Raw genomic sequence first — 7202 nt, forward strand, 5'->3', positions numbered from 1 at the left:
TGTTGTCCCATCAAGTGCATCCTGGGCCTGTCTCTTGGTCCTTACAACCAGATGATTCTGCTCCATCAAATCTTCGGGAGCCTTTCTGTGGGCAAACCCTAGCAAAATGTCCTTGCTGTTTACAGAAATTACATATACTAATCACTCCATGGCATTGCTCCGTGGGATGTCTCCCTCCGCAAGTTCTGCAATAAGTTCCAGTATAACTCGGGCTAGAACCGCTGGAGCTAGATGAACCACTCCCTAACTTCTTAAACTGCTTCTTTTGAACTTTCAACTGCTCTTTCTTTCCACCACTGCTGCTGCCAATCTCGATTCTGGAAGACAGTTGTTGTGGTATCGGTGTTGGAAGAACATATGAAGCTTCTTTTTGTCTCATCAGAACGGTTTCTGCTCTTCTGGCTCGATTCAGAGTATCAGTAAAGTTATTCGGTTGTTTCACATTTACCAATGTACGTATCTCCGGATTCAATCCCTAGATGAATTGATCAAATACAGCCACATCATTTCTAGCGACTTGAGGAGCAAAACGTAGCAAAGTGAAAAACTGGGCCAAATACTCATCAATCTTCAACTGACCCTGTCTAAGATTTGCAAACTCTGCACTTGTCGGTACGATAGAAGTACAAATCTTTGATAAAATTCGACTTTGAAAATTTTCCACGTAATTACTAAACCACGTTGTTCTATGGCTTCCCTAGTTACCAGCCACCAACTCCTGGCAACTTACCGTAACTGGTTTCCAATCATTTTAATTCTACAATCATCTGTGAGACTCAGAAATTCAAATTACATTTCTATATCCTCCAGCCAATTCTCACAATCAACCGGTGTCTCAGTACCCCTCAAAATCGGCGGTTGAAACGACTGAAATCTCATCAACTGTGTTTCCATTTGAGTTTCTGACATATCCATCTTATCAGTGGAAGTATTACCTCGTTCTGGAATTCTTCTAGGATGAATATCTGATAATCACAAGCATTAGTAATAACCTGAGACAAGTCCGTCTCAATCCCAATCCTAATCAACAGGTCCGTCTCAATCCCAATCCTAATCATCTTACCTCTGATTAAGAATTGGTTCTAATCCAGTCTCAAATAATACATATTACCAAATCAACCTAGATATTCAGGTAACATGTATCTTTATAAACAATAAAAACATACTGAAATCTTAACGTATACAATGTAATTTCAACATTATATTCAATCATATGCCATGTAGCTCCAAGCAGTAAAACATAATATCTTGCCAGCATACCATGTAATTCAACATTATAATAAATCACATGCTAGCACTCACATGGAAGGAAAGAAAATTTCATTCTACCCCGCTCACTGTTCTCTATCTCAATCTAAGGAACCTACTGTTCTAGGACCTAATGCTCTGATACCACCTGTTGTGGGGACCCGGACGCTAATCATATTCTTAATCGTCATTAGGATCAATTACTAATCAAGTATTTAGGGTCATAAATTTTTTTCTAAGTCACATGAGTGCGCAACAATGAAATAACTCTTATTTCATATACAAGATCACTATCCAGATCTATAGTACAAGTCTAGTACAACATTTATTCAAATTAAAACTAAGGTTCAACTACTACAAATCAAGAGCTGACACCTATCTACATCATAGTCTGGAATCACCACTCTAATCTTGATCTCTCATCTTCTTCTCGACCCTGATCATGTCCCACCTGTTGTCAAGTACACATACAAACAAGACAACAGCCGGATAACTCCGGTGAGAATAAAATCTCAGTATAAATCAACGAAACATGCAATCAGATAAAAGCATATATATAAAAGCAGGAAACAGATATCAAGACATGCATCATAGTCTAAAACATGAATCAATATAAAACGGTAATAACAACATGAATCGTAATCCACGAAACATGATTCACTTCTAATCGGTATCTCAAACTCACGACTCGATCTCTCAGACTCGACTCATCTCTCAGACTCGACTCATCGCTCATCTAGGGATCCCGATTGAATAAGAACGCAACAAGTCTCCCACCTACTAATCCCGTTCGCGGTGGTCGAAATTGGTACGTTCCTATTCCTGGACTTTGGTCTAATCCGTATCGAATATGAGTCAACATCGATATACCAAACGTCCAGTGTCTTGACGAATCAACCAAAGACTTGGCGAATCAGCCAATACCTAATCTGACAATGTGCAATGTGCCCGTGACTACTCGGTCGCCATCAGGCACGTCAGTCAGTGACTCTCATTCAATAGCTATCCGCTACCTACTGCTTTTCTATACATCCATAGAATAAGCATACTCAGTCAGACAATAAAAAGGATAATAACAATCCGCCACATACGAGGTACATCAGAACTCAATATCAATATCCAGAATCACAAATATCAATGCAGTAAATAAAGTATGTGGTTTAGGGAAACTAGAGTCAAATCGGACTCAAGTTTATCTCCCGGTTAACATTGACTTATACCTTTATCTTCTCGGTCTGATGAAGTCGAAGATTCGAAATCAAATCTGTCCATATTCAATCTTAAATGACAATATCAATAAACTGTATCAAGGTACAATTCAATTCAAAATCTGTTCTGATCAATACTCAAATCACAACATAATATGATCGATGTCAATGTCATATGATACAATTTCAGTCGCTACTGAATCTGATCAATATCACTTCACTGATGTATCGACGGTATAACAGTACAGTATCAGTAACCCCGTCAATTCCAACATCACCGATATAATACAAGAACTCATAATCAATATCAATACAACTCATAATCTCAACGATAATATAAATCTGATATCGAATCTCAATCAAATCAACTCCGAAAATCATAACAAGTACATAATCAGTCTGTTCTTCGATCTGACTTCAATTATATACTGATTAGTATATCTAGAACACCTAACAGTAGTCAAATCTCAATTCATAATCAATAACGATACAAATCTGATATCAATCTCGATCAATTCCCTTCCAAAATTCATAACATTTCCGTATAGTATCTATTCTTCAATCCGATTTCGGTTATACAATGTCTAAGATCTCAAGAACAACATATATGAATCATATTCAATTCTACCAACCTCATATTTTCAAATCATAGCAAAACGTAATAAAACTTACGTCCGTATGAAGCCGCTAACCCGAGGATCACAGAAATATATTCAGATCAAAAATCGGCTAATCGGTACTTGTAAAATCTCAATTGTATGGTGCAAGATATGCAAAGGATTTCCAGGGAACTTTCGCTTGCTTCTTTTCTGGTTTTGAGGAAAGATGACTTAATATATATCCCAATTGCATGTACAAGCAACGTGGCTCGTTTTCTTTAATTCTTGTTGGCGCTCGGGCGGTTGTAAACTACCGCTCGAGCGCGGCACTTTCTGTCGAGATGTTCAATTGAACATTTCCTGGCGCTCGGGCGGTCAAAATTACCGCTCGGACGCCAGACTTTCTGCCCGATTCTTCCTCTTGTTAAACACTGGCGCTCGGGCGGTCATATTCTACCGCTCGGGCTCCAGATGTTCAGTTGAACATTTTGGTGTAACATGCACCAACGCCCGGCTTCGTCACTTGAGCTCCTAAAACCTTCATTAATCGTAATTCCGTTAATTAATCAATTCCTGATTACGGTAATCAAATCTTGGGCATTACATTTCTCCCCCTCTTAGATATGAGTTCGTCCTCGAACTCGCAGGCAATCATATCACCAGTAACTTAATTCACATGCAATCAACTCAGATATAAGAAATGAGATATTCAGAAGCTGAAAGAAAACTCACCTCAGTGCAATAATCCTGAGAATCTCTGTTTTATTCCGGATTCATTCTCTCATATAGTTTCTTCAATGCCCATTCTGATTCTACATCGAAAATAATAATTCAAGAAGTATAAACTCACCATACAACTCGAAATAACCCTGACAGGATCAATCGCACAATACTGGCTATACAACATCCGTATACACCAATCAACAACTCATATCAAATCAATGCTATCAACAGTTACCAGTCGATTTAATCCTGATCAGTTCATTACTCAGTCTTCTGCCAGAAAGTACCTAATCAACTGGAATTCACGGTTTGATAGAAACAATCTTGGCACTTTGCACAAGTTAATCACTTTTCTGACAAAATTTCAGTAGTCTAGTCATATTTGTACGTCATCCTGTACAATATAACATATGCAGATTTGAACAATCGTTCAATCATAACCCCATCCTGGTACAGTCTTTGCAAGATTTCGGTAAGTCCATCACTAGATCCATAGAATTGTACTCCTATTTCTATTCAGGAATTGATAATCTGTATAACCAATCTCCTGGTTTCTATCTTCATGTCTTCATCTGTCAGTAATTTAGACATTTCAATACAAATTCTGATATAACTAATTTCATTTGTTTACATCAAAATCGTCCGTTCGAATTATCACACATTTCTTGTTACCAGAGTAATACTAAATCTACTACTGTGTGCATCTAACAATACCTGTCATTTCAAATTCGAAATATCTGGCATAAATAAATCAGCTAATAATATAAAATAAAGCATTACGTACCTGATATTTTGATTGACACACTGTTCTGACTATCGAAATCAAGTTCTGAACAGTTTGATCAAATTTCTGAACTGCTGTAATTTTCAAAATCAGCTCTGAATCGGTTTGAAATGTATATAATCCCAACGGTTCATAACAATCGGTATCAACTACGGTATTAGAATAACACCAATATCAGATTGGATTCAAAATACCAATCATTTATATTGATCTAGTAAACTCATAAAACGTAATTTCTAACATTTCTAACGTTCTGCCATTTTCAATGTCATTTTCAACAACTGATCACGGTCTTAATTGTGCTACAATCAGTCAGTATATTGTCTTCGAATATCAAATACCCCAAATATAATCTGTCGCAATCAAGGTGCACATTTCGATATACAATTTTCCAGTTTTCTGAATATTTAATACAAAATATTCGATTCAATTTGTCATATGCTGCGAATACTCAAAATATCATAAATATACCGAGTATAAAATCATCAGACTATCTCTGAACACAGGATTCATCCATCCATAACTGAACTGATAAACAGAACTAAAAGATTTTACCGAAAATCACACAATTCAGATGGAATTCTAACTTTCAAACAGCAACTCTTGTAACTGATATTTCAATTCTTTCGTTCAATCAGTATCATTCAGCCCAAAGTTCTGAAAAGAATAACAGTACCTGATATCGAGTCAAGGCTAGAATCAATCTCCTCGGCTAGAATCAAAACCGAAATCTCATCTAGAACGACTTTAGCAACATTCCTGCCACTCGAAACCCAATCAATGACACGCTTCATCTCAGTAAATCAACTGAATACATAAGGAATTACTCCATTCCTTTCAATAATCCTCGAGTCATAAATAATATGGATATCAAAGGAAATTTTAAGTCAAAAATTTTCAATATCAGTAATGTGGTCGGAATCGGACAACACAAGTACCACCTAATATAACTCAATCTCATTCCCCTCTTACTGCAGTATACGATATTAACAGAATTCATTGATACCAATCTTCCCTCAACAGATAAAGAAATCAATACTACAGTACATACAGACCCAACAGAACAAAGCATATATCCATGCAATTCATACAAAATCATGTATAATAAATATGAGTATTTCTCAATACATACTCGAAATAATCATAAAAGAACAGTTACCTGTTGTTGTCCCATCAAGTGCATCCTGGGCCTGTCTCTTGGTCCTTACAACCAGATGATTCTGCTCCATCAAATCTTCGGGAGCCTTTCTCTGGGCAAACCCTAGCAAAATGTCCTTGCTGTTTACAGAAATTACATCTACTAATAACTCCATGGCATTGCTCCGTGGGATGTCTCCCTCCGCAAGTTCTGCAATAAGTTCTAGTATAACTCGGGCTAGAACCGCTGGAGCTAGATGAACCACTCCCTAACTTCTTAAACTGCTTCTTTTGAACTTTTCTGCTCTTTCTTTCCACCACTGCTGCTGCCAATCTCGATTCTGGAAGGCAGTTGTTGTGGTATCGGTGTTGGAAGAACATATGAAGCTTCCTTTTGTCTCATCAGAACGGTTTCTGCTCTTCTGGCTCGATTCAGAGTATCAGCAAAGTTATTCGGTTGTTTCACATTTACCAATGTACGTATCTCCGGATTCAATCCCTGGATGAATTGATCAAATACAGCCACATCATTTCTAGCGACTTGAGGAGCAAAACGTAGCAAAGTGAAAAACTGGGCCAAATACTCATCAATCTTCAACTGACCCTGTCTAAGATTTGCAAACTCTGCACTTTTATCTTGTCGGTACGATAGAGGTACAAATCTTTGATAAAATTCGACTTTGAAAATTTTCCACGTAATTACTGAACCACGCTGTTCTATGGCTTCCCTAGTTACTAGCCACCAACTCCTGGCAACTTCCCGTAACTGGTTTCCAATCATTTTAATTCTACAATCATCTGTGAGACTCAGAAATTCAAATAACATTTCTATATCCTCCAGCCAATTCTCACAATCAATCGGTGTCTCAGTACCCCTCAAAATCGGCGGTTGAAAAGACTGAAATCTCATCAACTGTGTTTCCATCAAAGTTTCTGACATATCCATCTGATCAGTGGAAGTATTACCTCGTTCTGGAATTCTTTTAGGAGGAATATCTGATAATCACAAGCATTAGTAATAACCTGAGACAAGTCCGTCTCAATCCCAATCCTAATCAACAGGTCCGTCTCAATCCCAATCCTAATCATCTTACCTCTGATTAAGAATTGGTTCTAATCCAGTCTCAAATAATACATATTACCAAATCAACTCAGATATTCAGGTAACATGTATCTTTATAAACAATAAAAACATACTGAAATCTTAACGTATACAATGTAATTTCAACATTATATTCAATCATATGCCATGTAGCTCCAAGCAGTAAAACATAGCTGGGTAATTCAACATTATAATAAATCACATGCTAGCACTCACATGGAAGGAAAGAAAATTTCATTCTACCCCGCTCACTGTTCTCTATCTCAATCTAAGGAACCTACTGTTCTAGGACCTAATGCTCTGATACCACCTGTTGTGGGGACCCGGACGCTAATCATATTCTTAATCGTCATTAGGATCAATTACTAATCAAGTATTTAGGGTCATAAAATTTTTTCTAA

The sequence above is a fragment of the Primulina eburnea genome, chromosome 1, assembly GCF_022965805.1.
Source record: "Primulina eburnea isolate SZY01 chromosome 1, ASM2296580v1, whole genome shotgun sequence".
Classification (NCBI taxonomy): domain Eukaryota; kingdom Viridiplantae; phylum Streptophyta; class Magnoliopsida; order Lamiales; family Gesneriaceae; genus Primulina; species Primulina eburnea.